The 18813-nt window shown below is 39.2% G+C and overlaps 1 long non-coding RNA gene across 2 annotated transcripts in view; it reads left to right on the forward strand.

The window, feature by feature from the left end:
• The first annotated feature begins 4915 nt into the window (after positions 1–4915).
• LOC123621633 overlaps positions 4916–18813 on the forward strand; it is a 33597-nt gene continuing 19699 nt past the window's right edge. Inside the window, exons 1-3 of one of the 2 annotated variants that reach the window (XR_006729209.1) lie at positions 4916–5146; positions 6091–6268; positions 7576–7640. This is a non-coding gene — a long non-coding RNA (uncharacterized LOC123621633). Of the gene's footprint in view, positions 5147–6090; positions 6269–7575; positions 7641–9763; positions 9806–18813 lie in introns of those variants that run through there. The other variant, XR_006729208.1, reaches the window with a different exon arrangement.

An 18813-nucleotide genomic window follows, 5' to 3' on the forward strand; every position in this document is an offset into this window, starting at 1 on the left:
TGTTGCTTCTTGTAATCAGTTGTCTAGATTTAAACAACAACAGAAATAATTACCTATCTCCTGGTTTGTATTATTGCCCAATTATGAGAAAGTTCCGGGGTTGTAATGTCAGAGACCTAGAAAACTCTAAGTGCCAAAAGAGTCATCGTATAGTCACAGAGCCTTGATTCTGAGCCTGAATTGTGGGTTTTAATTTTTGTTATTATTATTATTCTACAATCCAATGATGCATTAATAACATATATTAGAAGATGGTAGTCAGGCAGGGTGATTTTGAGTGTGAGCCCTGGAGCTAGATCACCTGGGCTCTAGCCCCGTTTCAGATACTTACTATTATACTAATGAACACGTTAGCAAGTTTTTAAACCTCTTTGTGCCAGGATTTTCTGATATATTAATTGGGGAAAAGAATACCACCTGCTCATGATGTTATGCTGAGGATTAAATGATATAAATCTTCCAGAATAAGTAGGTTTGTCAATAAATATTTGTCAAAAAAATGAAGTCCCATTTCTCAGATAAGAAAACTGAGCTTCCACCACTATTAAGAGCCAGGATTCAAACTTATAACTTTCTGACTAGAAGTTTCTTGCTTTTTTCCTAATATATCACAATCACTTCCCTTTACCTTTTTATAGTTTAACAATTTCCTTTCCTATTGCATCATTTTAAGTATCTAAGGAAAACTGTAAACTAAATAATATTTAAAAATTGACACAATCCATTGTTGGGTCATCTTGAAATTCTTAGTAAATTTTGTGCAAAGAGACCCACACTTTTGGTTGTCACTGAGTCCTACAAATTATAGAGATGATCCTTCATGTAATCTTATTTATTTGGAAGGTTTATCTCACAGACTTCCTGGCCCTCTAGATTGGAATTATATTAGTGATGCTAGGATAAGCCATAGCATAGATTCTTACTTCTTTTTGGGCTAAGAGACTACATAGGCTAATATTTTAAGGAAATGAATAGTATAAACAATGAACAATGAATGACAGACAATGGAGACTCGGAAGGTGGGGGAGGAGGAGGGTGGATGATGAGAAAATACAATACCCTAAAGCAATCTACACATGTAACAAAATTGCACTTGTGCCCCATAAATTTATATAAATAAAAAGAAAATGAGCACTAAAATTCTCTTAAATCCATTCATCAGACCATACTTATCTAAGAGTTTACTATATGCTCAAAGAAGTGGTTCCCAAATTAATTGGGCACGTCATGGCACACGTGCACAAGCACAGAGATGGGAACACGCAAATCAAAGGGCTCCTGGGGGTCCATACATGAGCACGTTCAAACCTCAAGGCCAAGAATTCTGGGGCTTGGCTCCAGGCCTCTCCTGGCCATCCCTGATTTCTGAGGCACATTTATAATGTCTGGCATGTGGATTAGCAAACCCTTCAATAAATTCAAGAGACATTCCATGATTTTCAAAACAATTATGAATGTGTTGAAAATAACAAAAATTCTGAAATGTGACATTATAGCTAGGAACACCCATAGTGCCAGCCAAAAATAGGAATCCTACTATATAGACTCACAACATACCCTCAGCTTGCAAAAGCCCAAATCCTATGTGGCATCAATAAAATGCATTTTGGAGATGCTGAGAAAGTGAAGACGCTACTTTACAAAGCACCAACTTTCACCAGCAATGTTACCTCTATTCAGTTTCACAGTAAGGACAAAATTTTGTAATGCCTGCAAATCATGCCCATTAAACTCGTTTCACAGCAGCCAAAGAGTTGGTTTTCACGTATCTAAAGATATCAATTTCTCCCAACTAAACTGGGGTATCATTGACCTACTTGTGCTCTGGGAAGGCACGTATATTCTTGGAAGGGCAAGGGAATAAAGAGATGCCGGTGTAGAAGCAAAAATCACAAAATCACAAATTTGGATAAAAATTTGCATGCATGGTTTGGCACTGCTAAACATTGCAAATTGGAAAACAAAAACTCTCAAAGTACGTATGGTCTTTACAAATGACAGCTTGCTTATATTTCTTGATGAATTTATTTCTTGACAGAAGGTCAGTTAATTCTAAAGACCAGTGTTCTTATGGGTTTTCAGGGTGCATTAAATTTTTGTTCTTATTGAGAGTGTGCTGCTTTTTCCAGGTTTCCTGAATTTAGGGAAGGAACAAAGCTGATTGTCAGCTTCAAGATACATCGTCTTGGTGGAAGCCAAATATTAGGAATTGATTCATTTTTATATGTGTTAGGCTGAAAGCTCATAACTATGTGAAGGAATCTTACAATGGTTCTTTTAAAAAGCTGATATTTTTGGAAGGTGAAGATTCACTCCCTAAATTTTCTAACTGTACAATTCACATACTAGTTTAAGGAAAAACAAAGATTAATGATAACGTATGGGGCTACTTGCTTGCACAGTGAATGGTCGTAGATTGGGGGTAATTGGTATTTATTCTCACCCTGTCCATGATAATACAGGTAGCTCCTTGCTGATGTCACTGTTTGGAGACAGGGAGGGACAATAACTGAAATTTCAAAGAAAACCCTGAAATGAAGAGGAAAAGATTATTAGAGAAAGAGCCCATACTAAAATGAAAGAGGAAGTATAGAGCACAGACTCCTGAAATGACTCTGCCAGGCAAAGCCATGAGGAACACTCTGGGCAAAGCCCCACCTTGATCACAATGACTTTGGCTTGTGGCACATTCAAGGACCCAGTGAATGCTCTATCTTGGCAAAGCAGTTTTGGCGCAGTAGTAACTAAGAAGGATAGTAGAGATTTAATGGTAAATACATTCTACAGCCTTTCTGTTAATATTAACATCCAGTGGGGAAACAGAACAGGAACCACTAATAATGAAAATGTACAGTAAATTTATGAAATGATTCCAGGGAAATCTTTAGAGGTCCTTAGAGAAAGTCACCAGTGTCAGCAGTAAAAGGCACCTCTATGCTATCAGTTCCTTTTATAAGAATGTTTGTCCTTGGCCCTGAGAAAACATTGGCTTACACGTGTATAACTTCTAGTAATTTAGGTTACAATTCTCTCCAGTGTTTGCTGGGACCAAAGCCTGTTTGGTCAGATACAATACATCAAAATTCCACACCCCTATTTTACTCTATTGTTTGGAGGACCTTTCCAGGAAAGAACACTTCTTCCATGTTGAAACAACTCGTGTATAAATAGATGTCTTGAGCTTTTCAAAAGAACAAGGAGCCATAGGGAAGAAACAAAACAAACAAGTCAAATCAAAGATTATTCTTTACACCTCCTAAAAGACTTCTTTGTAAAGAGATTCAACAATGACTTTAAAAAAATAGTAGATGATAATGCTACTTATTTATTTTTGCATGAATAGTGTATGTACATATAGGAACATAATTCAACAATTAGGAAATGGAATACAGTGAGGAGTTTCTAGCCCTCCCTAACCCTTAGCCCAATGGGTATATGATACAATCAGTTTGTGATCATCGTTCTAAAGCAGAGTTTCTCAACCTTAGCACTGTGAACATTTTGGGCTGGACAATTCTATGCTGCAGGGAGCTGTCCTGCATATCATATTAATAGAATGTTCAGTAGCATCCTGGCTTCTACCCATTAGATACTAGTATCAGTCCCTCCCTCTCTCCCCAGATACCACACCAAAAATGTTCCCCACACATTCGCAAATGTCCTTCAGGGAGACATTTAACAATGTATCTAAAGAAAACTCTGTAAGGGTACATAAAGAGTATTCTCACTGTTTGGGGGAACTGCACAGTCATTCATTAAGTGAGTTCTGAAAATGTATTTAGCTGGTAACTTATTGATGATTCTTTATATATGTTTGCATTATTTGCAGTTCCATGCAGGGTTGCAACAAAAAATTTTATACATAGGTCTTTTAAATATAAATATGTAAAATTTTAACTTTATTATAAACTCCTGGAAGAAAAACTGCTAGGTGAAAGGCTGTGTGTTTGTAATTTTGACAGGTATTTCCAAACAGTTTTCTTTAAAGAACATACAAATTTACTTTCTCAGCAACAATATATTCTTGCCAACAGAGTGTGATGTTAACATTTGGATTTTTGCCAATCTCATAGGTAAAAATTGGTAGCTCAGTGTTTTTTTTTAATTTTCATTCCCACATTAAGAGGTTAAGTAACTTTTCATTTGTTTAAGATCTTATATATCTTTTTATGAAATGTCTATTTGTATCTTTTACTCCTTTAGACTGATTTTTAGAAGCCATTTAACTATTATGCTCTGTGTCTATTACGTGCATTACTATATTTTTTTATCCAGTTCATTGTATTTTGATTTGATTTGCTTATGGAACAGGATAACGAGTTCATAAAAAACATGGTGTATGAGTGTGGTGTGTGGTGTGTGTGATGTGTGGTGTATGAGTGTCATGTGTGTGGTGTGTGTGGTGTGTGATGTGTGGTGTATGAGTGTCATGTGTGTGGTGTGTGGTGTATGAGTGTCATGTGTGTGGTGTGTGTGGTGTGTGGTGTCTGTGTGACGAGTGCGGTGTGTAGTGTGTGTGGTGTGTGATGTGTGACTGTGTGGCGAGTGCAGTGTGCGGGGTGTGTAGTGTGTGGTGTATGAGTGTCATGTGTGTGGTGTGTGGCGTGTGACTGTGTGGTGAGTGCGGTGTGCGGGGTGTGTGACTGTGTGGTGTGTGGTGAGTGTCATGTGTGCGGTGTGTAGTGTGTGGTGTATGAGTGTCGTGTGTGGTGCGTGGCGTGTGACTGTGTGGCGAGTGCAGTGTGCGGGGTGTGTAGTGTGTGGTGTATGAGTGTGGTGTGTGGTGTGTGTGATGTGTGGTGTATGAGTGTCATGTGTGTGGTGTGTGGCGTGTGACTGTGTGGTGAGTGCGGTGTGTGGCGTGTGACTGACTGTGTGGTGTGTGGTGAGTGTCATGTGTGCGGGGTGTGTGACTGTGTGGTGTATGAGTGTCATGTGTGCGGTGTGTGGTGCGTGGCGTCTGACTGCGTGGCGAGCGCGGTGTGCGGGGTGTGACGTCCGTCGCCCACAGGCGCAGGCCGGCGCAGCCCTGTCCCTGCCGAGCAGGCGCCGCGTCTCTGGGGCCGCAGAGCCGCGGCCCGCGGGAGCGAGGAGGAGCCGAGCAGCGGCGCGAGCTGGGACTTCGCATCTGACACGGGAGGACCCGGTCCGTGAGCGCGTGGTGGGGACGCTGCGAGTCCCGGGACTTTTCCGGGGACTTGGTGTGGGGCGGTTGGAGCCGCGAGGCCCTGGAGCTCGGGCTGTCCTGGGACAGCAGGGCTGGTCCCGTGCTGAGGACGCGGGGCGCCCTGGCGGTGCGGCTCGGTCGCAGGGGGCACGTGGCCCTCGGCCGCCCAGGCGCTGGGACCCCGCCCCGCCTCCCCGCGGCTCGGGCCGCAGCCGCCGCCCAGGTGCAGCCGCCGGGCGTCCCCGCGCGCCCCTCGCCCGCCCGCGACTTCCTGGTTTGCGGAAGGTGCCGCGGCGCCGGCGCAGGAACTGCGAGGCCGGCTGCGGGGGCGGCGGAGAGGGGCCGGCCACGCGGCTGCTGTCGCGGAGGCTTTGGGGGGTGGGGGGCGGGCGTGGGCCCGCCGCCACCGCCACCGCCGCGGCCGTGAGGAGCCCCCTGCCCGGCGGCGCGACTCCGGCGCCCGGGGCAGCGGCTTCCAGGCCGGCTGGTCGGCGCTGCCCGGGCGCGGCGGTGGGAGCGCCGGTGTCGCCGCGTCGGGGGGGAGGGGCGGCCGCGGCGCCGCCCGCTGAGGGGACCGGCCCGTCCCGGGTGTGTCCGGCGGGACGGTCGCTGCCCTGTGAGGCTCCGGGAGGGAGGAGCGTTGAGGTGGAGCGGTCGCTATTTGAAGCGCTTTCTGAGCATCCAGGTCACCGTGTCTTTCTGACTTGCATTGACCAGTGTGTCTCGGCTGTTCCTTCTGCAGTTTCTTCTCGTTAACTTGGCCTCTGACGTTTGTGGACGAGGCGCCGGGTCTGCACGGTGCCCGCAAATGCCACGCGACTAGACGGCACTTTGTGTGTAAGCTACAGTATCCGTCAGTGGCTATGTTACTTCAGGAGATTGGGTAAAAAGCGGTTTAATAACGATGGTGACTTTGTTTCTAGGTGTCTCGGAGGCGTGAGCTGCGCATTTCCCTCCTGAAACTCCGGGGAGAATCCCCCTCCCCGCCGCCTCCCGCCGCCCGCGCCCTGTCAGCGTCGTGTGTTCCCGTCACTGGGAAAGGCCTTTCGGATCTCACAGAAGCATGACTGAATCAATGTTTAACTTTTACCCCTAAGAGAGGTACTAAAGGGCATTAAGCAAATAGGAAAATTGTGTCATTTGGAACTGTTTTCATTGTTTGACAGCTGGTGGAAAGGGGGAGTAAGTCCACCCGGGAGGCTGCAGAAGGAATCAGAGTTGAGATTTTTTTCCCACTGAAACCGGTTAATGGTGGGAGGGCTGAGGAAATGTGTATCTGTGAATTAATTTATATGGCTTGTCACTTTCTATGTTTCTAGATCATGTCTTGTAACAAAAATTTTCTAAAAATCAGTATTTATTTAGAAGTCAGAGCTGGCTTTATTTTCTTGAAGGAGGTACGTGTTAAAAACAGCCAATGTGTAATACAGAGACACTAAAGTCTCGTCAGCAGGAATAACTGAAAGATGGTAACACTTTGGACTTGTGGTATCAGACTAGGCCTATTTTTTTACCCTCTGATGGAAAGAGAGATAAAACAGAACTCTGTTTTGAAAAAAAAGTGTCTTAATAGATTTCAATTTACAATTTGAAATTTAACCAATGAATAGGTTAAACGTGTGGCAAGTTAGTAAAAACAGTAAGTTCTGACTGATGCAAATCAGCCTTACAGTTTGTAGCGGGAAAATTTAATCTGGGGGCTGATGTCCAGTTTCCCCAATGATAATTGGTATGAAAGAAGTCTTTTTTTGTTATCTTTCGAGTCTCTGAATAGTTTGCTACTTTAAACATGCCTAAGTACCGTAAATACATCTCAAGGAAAGTATATGCAAAGTATCCCATTCGTGGACCTTTACAAATGTCCTATGGTGATCTATCAATAGAACGTGGCAGGTGGAGCCAGGTATTCGTCATTTACACTCAGATTGCAAGTCCTTGGAAGAAAGGCTGAGAGCTTGTGTTAAGCTCCATTGGCAGGATCTAAAAACACTTAGGGACACACTGGCCTTCCAATTTTGGATGCAATAAGATAAAAGCGATGATTTGCATTTATACAGCACTTGATTTATAATGTAATTGCCCATATATTATTTGACTTGTAATACAATTATTCTGTGAAGTGGACAAGGCACTTTATTTTTTTTTTTAAGGTAAGAAAATAGTCTCAGAGGTTAAATGCTTTGCCCCAAGTCTCAGATCTCAGCTCCTAAATATCAGTAATCTTAAATTTCTAATCTGAGAAACATTTTCATTGTTATTTCTGCTATACTGTAGTCATATAGTTACATTTAATATGTAGAGGTAAGAACAAGATTAGTCTTAGAATTAAGAAAATACAAGCTTTATGGAGATGCTTATTTGTTATAGGAAATAAATATAACAAAGTTTTTTTTTTTTTTTTTTTTTAGGGCCAATCCAGAAAGAACCTTTGACTTGGTATTGAAAGTGAAATGTCATGGCTCTGAAAATGAAGGTATGTGTGTTCTGTAAATTCTTCAAATAACTGATTGAGTCTGTCAAAGCAAGTGTTAACATTGTGGAGTACTGGAACATGATAGTATCAGAAAATAATAGTACTAAATGTGTATTCTGCATTGAGTGTCTCAGGTTTCTGGTAGTAACAGATGCTAGGTCTTTGCCTTGGGGATATAGAAATCATGAATGTTATCTGTGCAGCTTGAATTTCAGGTGTGTGTTAAGCCCATATAACTTACAACTCAACTTTACCATGATTCATTGATAAAGTTACTGTTAGTTTTGGGAAAGGGTTTGTCTTTTCATTTTCTTTCATTTGTGTTTGAAAATTTAGCATCTTTTTAAAAACATTAAGGCAGATTCTCTGCCAGTATCAACGGAAGCTACACCAATTCCCTTCTAATGTTTCTGGAATGCAGAATGTAGACTGAGTAGCCCCTTGGGCTGGATTTACTTCAGTGGCATAGCACTTTCAGAGAGAGAGAAACAATGGCGTCACATTACTTGGAAGGGTTTCAGTTGTCAGTTCTGTATGATTTCCTGAAAATATGAGAGTATAGTACTTTAATATCATGATTGTTATAATTTCCCCCCACATTTGCTATATTGTATATGTGCATGTGTGTGTGTGGGCATGGGTAGCAGACAAGAATGAAGAATGTCTCCTTGCTTATTCTTCTAATATTTCTTTGCATGGTGCATCTTCATGGATATCTCCAGTGTAGGACCTTCCTTGTAGTGCACTCAGATCCTGGATAGCATGATGGTTAAGTGTGGGGTTTTGTGGAGACTAGTGGGCTATCCTAAAGCCTTGGTGGAAAGTTTACTGACACTCTTATCTCCAGAAACCAGCCAGCAATTATCTTCTCTTAAGCAGTTTAGAGCTGTACACCTTAAAATAGAGGAGCCCCACCCAGCTGTGGTGAAATGGGCACAGCTAATTTTAGGTAGGAAGTCACCCACATTTCTGGCTCCACCAGCCCTGCCTGCTGCACCTCTGGCCTATTTGAACTGCTGCTGTTGTCAGGTATGTCCACGGGCAGAGAGTGATCCTAAGTTGCAGGGAACATTCTCTGATTAAAGAAGTTATTTTGTGTTGTCCTACATGGAGTAAAGTTTGTCCATTTGCATTCTTTCCAGGCCCAATGAAGTCCTCTTTGCAGAATGGGTACTCAAATGGATATATTATTTTTTCAGTTCCAGTTTAAATCTATTCTGTAGTGTATTTGTTATGAATTAATCTTGAAAATAATCATAGCATTACCTAAGGTGTGTGGAATAATGCTCACCTGATGTTGTTGGTAAAATAGGCTAAATTCATTTGGAAAATGTGGATTTTCCATAACTTTAAATTCATGCTAAAGTGATCTTGAAAGATAGATCAGTCTGCCTTATATAACATTCAATCTATGCACGAGTAAGAGAGGTTGTTACCTTTTCATAAAGACTTGTGAGTGGTTTACTCCCTCCTTCCTCCCTTCACCGGTTCCTACTGTTCATGAACTAGTCATTCCAGTTTGTATCTTCTATTCCTGCCATGCTTTTATTACTGTCTTTCTGCTGTTACTGTTTAAATCACTAGGTTTTAGAAACATCTTCATGTGTATTTTAAGTTTATCCAGCTTAGTAAAATTTGAAATATAATAAATGATTAAAGTAAGCAATTTTGGTTTCTCTAGGTTGCGATTAATACATTCTATATGGCTAATTGGCACAAAATTCTAAAGATTTTTTTTAAAAGCTAAACTCACCCATGCAAAAACCAGTAAACTTTCTTCTTTTGAAGAAGGACTTAAGTAGTATGATAACTAATATTTTAGTGTCTAACAAGTTACAACTTTTTGTGCCCTAAAAGTAATGCTATCTGTAAGTAAGAGTAAAAGTAAAATTTTACGTTGAATTGAGTGTTTATGTAATGTTTTCTCAATTTTCTGTTTTATCGCTAAATCTTAAATGGATAAAGTGCAGAAATTATTTAAAAAGTTATTGGAATATTCCTATTTAACTGTCAGTACTTATTTTTTTTTTTTTTTTTTTTGAGACAGGGTCTTGCTCTGTTGCCCAGGCTAAAGTGCAGTGGCATCATCATAGCTCACTGCAACCTCAAACTCCTGGGCTCAAGTGATCCTCGTGCCTCAGCCTCCTGAGTAGCTGGGACTACAGGTGCGTGCTACCACGCCCGGGTAATTTTTCTGTTTTTTGTAGAGATGAGGTCTCATGCATGCTCAGGCTCATCTCGAACTCCTGGCCTCAACCACTCTTCCTGTCTTGGCCTCCCAAAGTGCTAGATGTGAGCCACTATACCCAGCCCTTAGACTGTTATTTTCATCTGCATTCAAAGCTGGGTCACTAACTGTGTCCAAGTTTAAGCCACAGGACAGGCAAGAGAAATACTTAAGGGAAGAAATTTCTTAGGCAAGGTAGGGGAAAATTTGATACGTTACTTTCCTTGCTAAGAACTTAGTCACACAGTGATACTACTTAGGTATAAGGGAGATTGGAAAATGTCATCTTTAACTTTATGACCACGTGCTGAGGGAAAAGGGAAAAAACATTTAAGTAGATCAACGGTCATTTGGCCACTCATGCCTGTACTGAATCGGCATCTTGTATGATTTTAGGAGCTCACCCCAGTCCAAGCAGCTTGGACACGTTATTGGCCCAAACTTGTTTTTTGTTCTTCCTTTTGTTTTTCATCCTTCACCTCTGATGCAAACCCTTACTTATCTAATTTCTAAACTTAAGCTGCTGTACGTATCAATGGATTTAAAAAGAGACAGCAGGGAAGAATGGTGGGAATGGAGTTACTCTTTGTGCTAATTCTAGCTCAGCTGGCCAAAAATGGCCAGTTACATTTGTAGTAGAAAAGCACTTAAAACTGTGAACAAGCTTCATAAAAGTGTCACATATTAGCTAAAAATTAGTTCTTACAGGAAAAACCTTGACTGGCCTCCATCATGCCATAGCATTCTCTTTTGTAGCCTTCCGTTATGTTTCTCCCATATTTTCTTCTTCCTTTTCTTCCCTTGTGCTTCATTTATTCTCAGAATGATTTATTTCTAACATTAAGCTTTCTTAAATTTTTAGAAGTTGGAAAGTTAATATATTTTATCATAAGCCAGATCAAATTTAAATTTTTAAAGGAAGCATTGAAATTCTTGATTTTTGGTTTGTTGGAGGAAGTGACTATACAGAAGTACTTTCAAATAAGAATGTTTTGTTATAAAGCATTCTTGTTTCCAAAGTTAAGTTACTCTATAAAATAATTAATTTTTCTATTAACTATGATAGTAGTCTAATGCTGATGGATGTATTAATATATAGTATATTTATGAGTATATATGCATACTTACTGATGGAAATTTGGAAAATAAAGACATGCATATACAAGAAAATATAAATCATGCCTAATCCCATATTCTAGAAATTACCATTGGTAAATGTTTCCTTCATGTCTTGAACATACATACAATATTGATTTTTAAGAGTCATGGTTAATTGGTTGTCTCTTTTCCATCATTTTACTTAGGCATAATTCATGGACAGAAAAGATATTTAATGATAGGCATGATAGATCTATTTAATCTTAGGTTTTGTACCATTCTGTTAACTATTATACATATATAGATTTAACTAAATTTATTTTCTTATATTTTTCTGTTTTATCAAATGTTCCTTTTAATTTTGTATACATTTTTTTTCTACAGAAGTAGGAATGAAATATTTAACATTTCCTGCCAGTCATTGCTTATGCATTTTGTTCCAAAGTCCTCAATTTAAATGGTGTTCTTTGCCAGGCTTAGATTTTCATGTGACTCTTTTTTTTTTTTTTTTGAGACAGAGTCTCACTTTGTTGCCCGGGCTAGAGTGAGTGCCGTGGCATCAGCCTAGCTCACAGCAACCTCAAACTCCTGGGCTTAAGCGATCCTACTGCCTCAGCCTCCCGAGTAGCTGGGACTACAGGCGTGTGCCAACATGCCCAGCTAATTTTTTCTATATATACTTTTTTTTTAGTTGTCCAGATAATTTATTTCTATTTCTAGTAGAGACGGGGTCTTGCTCAGACTGGTCTCGAACTCCTGACCTCGAGCAATCCACCTGCCTCGGCCTCCCAGAGGGCTAGGATTACAAGTGTGAGCCACTGCGCCCGGCCAATTTTCATGTGACTCTTAAAAGAATAGCACATACTTCTCCAAATCAGACATCTGCTATGTATAAGCATTGATTTTTTTTTTCCTCATAAGAATAAATTTATTTCTTTTGTGAAGTTTGTTGGTCATGACCTATTGAAGTTGTCAGGCTAATCATCATTATAGGTTAAAAAAGGGCATGTTTATATTTCTCCTAAAATTTGGGGAATCAATTTATATTACTGTATGAACTATGTAACCCATGATTTATTCTTGAATTCTGAATACTATAGTCAGTGGTTGCACTCTTACCTCTCATGAATTCCTATCCATTGTAGCCTTTTGAACTATTCTGATTATTCTGCACAGTTTATTTTTTACATTATTCTTGTTAAATATTATGGACAATTTTGAAAAAAGGAAAAAGATTCTTTTTATACCAATAACATAAAAATATCTATTTTTGTGCATTTCGTTTCAGATTTCACTATGAGCTTATTTAATATGATTATAATCATATATAATAAGTTTTCACTTAATAATTTTCAGCATTAGTTGTTTCCATGGATGTGAATTATAAGGTTATATTTTAAAAACTGTAGTCCTCCCCACAATCATTGTAAATATTCATGAACTCACCCATAACTTAACATACTTAAGGGAATTGTTTTTCTACTGACATCATATGACCAAATTTAAATTTGTTTAATGTGTTTAACATTTTACAGGTTAAAAAAATTTACAAATAGTTTTTATAAGTATGATTTGTTTTATGTATGACTTTACTTCTGTTTTAAAGCTTTAATTGAATATCTGCTTTTGGTTTACTATTTGTCTTTTGTTCAATATTAAAAACTTGTAAAATATATAAATATTAAGGGATGTGAAAAGATATGACAGTTTTCTTTTGACTTCTGCATTTTGACCAGTTCCTTCAGCGATAAACACAATAGTAAACTTTCTAACGAGAAATATCTAATATAAAAACTGCAAATAAAAAATGGTCTATTGTAATATTTTTGAATGTATCCTTTAGTTAGATTTTTAAGTGCAGGAGATTAGAATGTCATAAATAAGCCTGTGTATTATTTTAAGAGAGTGTATAGAGGAAGGGGTTGTATGTTAGTAAAATACATTTACTGACCCATGTGTGAATTGGTGACCAAGATTGTTAAAGCATTGAGTTCTAAAGGTTTTTCTCTTATCTTTATGTGCAACAATGGAAAGTTTTACCGTGTGGTCACATAACATCTTCATCAGGTTCTCAACAGGATACCTTAGTTAATTTTCAGCTGAGTGCTTGACAGGATTTTCTCTGGCTAGCTGGTTGGGTGAGAGTCTAGACACCGAGAGGCCAGGCTTTCATTTCCTCACAGTCTCATCATTGTGCGTGTTGAGTAGGAGCAGCTTCCTCTGATGTAGGGCTCCAGGCACAAACAAGGAAGACAAAGACACAGCTTTTGTTCTCCAAGAGAGGAGCTAATCCCACTGCTGCACACTGTGAAAAACCTTTTATAAAGAGAGGAAAAAAAACTTTCCTGGAAGGTGAAGGGTTAACAGTTTAACCTCTGACCGCAAAATAAGCCAGTAAGAGGGGAAAAGTGTTGGGTAAGGTAGAAGAGCAGGAGGAGAAACACTCATCGAGGTCTGTGTGTTGTGTTTGTGAAAACAGGTCAAGCAGATGACTGTCAGCGATGGATACTTGAGTTCTGATAATACACATGTATTTCCAACTGTGTCTTTTGACTTACAGTACTTAAACATATATTTAAACTTCTTAATTTGGAAAGTATATGTTGCAGACCACACTATAAATGCAGGAAACAATAGATATGTAATGTTTGTCTTTTGCTCTTTTTCCCTAATTAAAAAGCTGCATTACGGACTTTTGTCAAGGTATGAATATTTATTTCATTATACGAGAATAAAATCTGGATCCTTTTTATTCATTTTTCCCCAGTTTCCTTATTTAATATGATCGTGTATCTCTGCAGAAATAGAAAAGTTGGGTAGAGCACGTCTCTGGTACATATTAAGACTCCTATTTGGTCTGTGGCATTTTGGTGCCTATTCTGTTAGTACATACAGGTCTTCAGGTGGTCAGTGTTGTTATGAAATAGTATACAAGTCCAGGTAGGAGATGGTTGTAGTTCTAGTGTAAAAAGAATTTGGAGATTTCTGTCTGATCTTATATTGATATTAATGTTATCAATACTGAGAATTTAGTTATAATCCATTTAGAACTGATGGAAGTTAAGGTGCTAATCCCTGTGTCACCTGCTGGCTTGGACCTATCGATCTGGACCAATTGCTTCTCTTTCTCCTGTCAATCAGATATCAGTCTTGAACAATAATTAAGGTTTTCTGCACTTGGGCTCTTTGCTTGGCTGTGTTAGTGTATGTAACTTATTCCTGAGAGTAACCACGTGTAGATGTGGATGAGCAGCTGCTTGTGTTGTATTGTTTGCGGCTGTTCTAAGGTGCAGGATGCTGTGGTGTCATCGTGTAATGACTCTCCTCTTGCTCTGACTCCCTTTGGTAGTATGAGGCGCTTGTTCCCGTGGTTGCCTCGTTTCACTTTTACTCTGAAAAACAGAAAAGGAGAAAGAGGGGGAGAAACAGAGGCTAGAGATTGTGCTGGCTATCCAGTGATAAAGAGGTAAGGGCGAAGAAAAAGGGTAGAAAGTAGAAGGTGGCAGTGAGCTGAAGGAAAGAGACAAGAGGTGAAACACGTGAAATGTACACGTTAGGTCGGAGTGGGCGGTGAGCTACTGTGCAGCGCTCTAAGTTTTCAGCTAATAAATAGTTGATGAAAATTTGATAAGGAATCATTCCTTAAGACAGAAGTACGCAAGGATGGTGTAAAACAAGTGACCAGACTTAGGAAGGTCCTGGGGGTGGAATGAGGTAGATTTATGTGAAGATAAAGAAAAAATAACAGCCAGTCATTTTGCCTCATGCATTATCTCCATTCACCATGGCCAACTGTCTGCATCTTTGTCTTAGCATTTTCCCCCTTTTGCCTGACAGTACTGAATATGATGATAGTTAATGACGTAAGGCTTCCGAAGTGTCAGGCGCTGTTCTAGGCAATGTGTGTATGTAGGCTCACATGGTATTCATGAAATGTTTAATTATTTTTCCCAACATAAAATTAGGTGATTTTTTTTTCATAAAAATTCTAGCTTTTCTTGAAAAATCACAGTGTCTGTCAACACTGGGCCCACTTTCCACGTGGCTGGAGCTGGATGATGCTGCCTTCTTGAGAAGGGGTCTGGGGTCTCTTTTTTACTGCATCCTTGTGTTGTTTCCTGCAGGCTCACTGCACTGATTTACACCACCTGCATCTATATGTGTGGGTACACCTGTGTGCTCTAAAGGCATTTCACCTTGAAATCTTTTTCTCCCTTCTACCTATAAAGAGGGAATATATTTATGTAACAAATAAATAATTATACCTTGACTTTTTCATAGGTTTTAAAGAAGATCTTAATTTTTTAAAAGCTTATGCGACATTTAAACATGATTTTATGCTGTTTTCTAAATTCTTTGTGTTATGCCTGTGCTTCTCCACATGGAGTCTGGGGGGCTGTGGGGATCCTCTGGAGTCCTTCGGGGGTTCTGTGAGGTCAGAACTATTTTCATGATAATCCTGATATGTTATTAGCCTTTTTTACTCCCACTTTCACAAGTAGGTGGTGGACTTTTCTATAGGCTTTGGGATGAAGTTATTGCTCCAATGACCGATGAAGTGTGTACTTGGGACAGTAAACATCATTTGCAGTAACTCACCTAAACAGTAGTTCTTTGATGACCTCAGTGATATTTAAGAGTAAAAATAATTCCTGACACCAAAAAGTTTGAGAACTTGTGTTCAACATTATGGAGGCTAACTAAAACACATCAGCAGCCAATGTCCAAGGACAATTCTGCATAATTACTATTTATTCTATGTAATTACTGTTTAATTGACCATTTATTTCTTGAAGCGTGGTGCTTTCTTAATTAGTGATGGCTTTACCCTGTTCATTTGCTTGTTATCTTTAGTGAAAACATATAAGGGTGGAACACTTGACTCTCTTTGATATCAACAAGTATTTGATTCATTATATTGCCTTTAAATCAGAATTGATCAGACTTATATTAAAGTAGGCTAGCTACTTAAACTAAGCACGTTGATATAAGTATATTAATGTCATGAGATTTACTCTGAAAAAAGTGATATGATAGGGAAGAATTTTATATGCATTATATATTTCCATTGGCTGGAAGGAATGAAAAATAAATTCCATGAAAAAAATTGAAAAGACTGCTTTTATGAAGTATACAGAAAAAATAAAAAACATGATTTCTGCCTTCAGGATCTTTATTTAAGTGAGGAAATATAAAATAGTTAAGTAGAAGTGTAAGGCAGTATAACATATTTCAAAATAACTGGCTTAGATGATATGTATTGCCTGGAAGCGAGACCGTCCGTGAGGTTGCAGTGTTTTGGGAAGGCCTCACAGCAGTGGTCCAGAATAGTGCAAAGAATTTGGAGATACAGATAAAAGTGAACATAGTATTTGAGGAAGGGGGTACAGCATGTATTGAAGTATGAGTAAATCCTTGGAATTTGTCATTTTATGTACGTGAAAGACTGGATGCCTGGATTGAATAGAAAATTTATATTGGAATGTAGAGGGAAATAAATTTTAGGTAGGATGGAATTGGGTCAGAAGTGCCAAGTTTGCTACATTGACTGGTCTTAATATGTAGAGTTATTTATTGTGTTAAAATTTGAATATTCTACTTGAGGTATTAAATACCAACATAGATTGAGGAATTGGGTTTTCTCAGTGTAAGCAGTGAGAAGCCACTGAATATTTTTCTTTGAACAGGGGCATAATAACATTATTTTAGGCTGGGTGTGGGGTGGCTCATACCTATAATCTCAGCACCCTGGGAGGCCAAGGCAGGAGGATGGCTTGAGCCCAGGAGTTCAAGGCTCTAGTTAGCTATGATTGTGCCAGTGCACTTCAGCCTGGGCAACAGAGCGAGACCCTGTTTCTAAAAAGCAAGACAAAGGACAACACTATTTTAAGGAATTAATTTAGTGGCAGTGGGATGAGAAGAGCTAAGTGTCAGCCAGACTAGTTAGTAAGAATTTAGAGTAGGGTTAGAATATGACAGAAGAGGAATGGATGAGAACTACGTTTCAAAGGAAGAACTAACATGATTAGCAGCCGATTAGATGTAGAGGATGAAGAAGGTGTGTTAAGGCTGATTCTGAGATTTTCAGCTTTGGTGCCTGGGTTTCATTAGTAGAGTGAGAAGGGTATGATCAGTTTAGACACTAAGGGAATGGTGTAATGAAGTCATTGGAAAAATTTGGCTTAAGATATGAAATTTTGCTTTATGCTTATGAACATCTATAAAAAACACTAATGTTTTACATGTGGAATTATGTATTATGTTGTAGTTTTGAGTCTAGTTTGAAACACCTGAAGCTTGAAAAAAGGCTGAAATTTTTTTTTTTTTTTCCCAGAAAGATTGAGGTAGTTGTTCCCAGCCAACGCTACACATTAGAATCACCTGGGGAGTTTTAAACAAAAATTAATTGCAGACATTTAGTATGGTATGGGATAGGGTAAAGAGGCCACCTTTTTCTTTTTTAAATGATGTTCCTTAGGCAATTTAATGAACAGAAAGGGTTGAGAACCGCCACATTTATGTAGAGGAAATAATTTGTGAGATACGGGAAATAGAGTTTCAGTAACAGCTTTTGGGTTTGTTTTAAATTACATGTGGTGATGTTCCAGCTTTTCAACAAGAGAGAAAAGAGTTAAGTTCTCTTGTGAGAGATTTAGTTGGACATGGGGAAGAATTTTTATTTATTTTTTAAAAATTTTTATTGATTTGTGGGGTACGTGTGCAGATTTGTTACATGGACATATTGCATAGTGGTGAAGTCTGGGCTTTTTATGTCACCTTCACCTAGTGAGTGTACTTAGTACCCATTAGGTAATTTCTCATCTCCCACCCCTCTCCCACCTCCCACCTTCCACCCCCCTGCCCTTCCGAGTCTCCAGTGTCTGTTCTACTGGGAAGAACTTTTTAAGACTGGTCAAGTGAGGCCATGGGAGTGGAGAAGGGACAAAGGAATCTGTAACTGGTTGTGATCAATTAGTTGTAAATACCACTGCACTCAGACCATCCTACTGGGAAGAACTTTGAACCATTAGATTTATTGGACACTGCAGGAGGGAAACTTGGGAGGTTCGTGGTAGTGTGTGTGCGGAGTGTAAATGGATACACCCAGTTTGGTGTAATGTGAAGGAGCCGGACACGCAGGGAGAGGGAACAAGGCCTCTTGTGACCCCTCTAGCCTGTAATCTCCAGTACGTGGTTATTTTCATAGGTAAACTCACGTGACAAATAATCCGTGTGAAATTGTGTTTGCTCTTGCAGTCTGTGTATTATAGAAGTAGAATTCAGTCTAGTTGGCCTCAAAACCAGATCACTGTTTTCTATTCTCAATACCTAGCAAGGTCTTTCTAATATAATTCCCAATAACTTGATATTATGTGTTTTAGGAAAAATGAGTGAAAATTACTCTAGGAGTTAATAATTGGTAAGCATGTTCAGACTAACAGCTTTCTGTCCCTACAAGGAAATGATTCTTTTTGCCAATATCAGTGTTATATTTACCAATCATAATATTGACCTCAAAGGTTAATGGTATAAACTCATTATTAGTTAAGGAAGATGCTATCAGGGAAGATTTTAGAATTAAAAAAATGCTTAATTAGTAACAGAGTGAAATATTTGTTCACATCTCTACTTCTTTCATAGTATAGCAAGAGAGACCTGAAATATAATACCTGGGTTATGCTTGTTTTGCTTATCATTATACTTTGTCATTAACAAGTTTCTTAATTTTATCATAGATATTTTAAAAGTGTTGCCCACAAGTCCATAGGCATCACTAACTTGAGGGTGGAGATGACACATTGAAATTCAGACTCAGTTGTTGCAGCTTGATGACCTTTATCTGAGCGC

Source organism: Lemur catta, chromosome 16, assembly GCF_020740605.2.
Source record: "Lemur catta isolate mLemCat1 chromosome 16, mLemCat1.pri, whole genome shotgun sequence".
Classification (NCBI taxonomy): Eukaryota; Metazoa; Chordata; class Mammalia; order Primates; family Lemuridae; genus Lemur; species Lemur catta.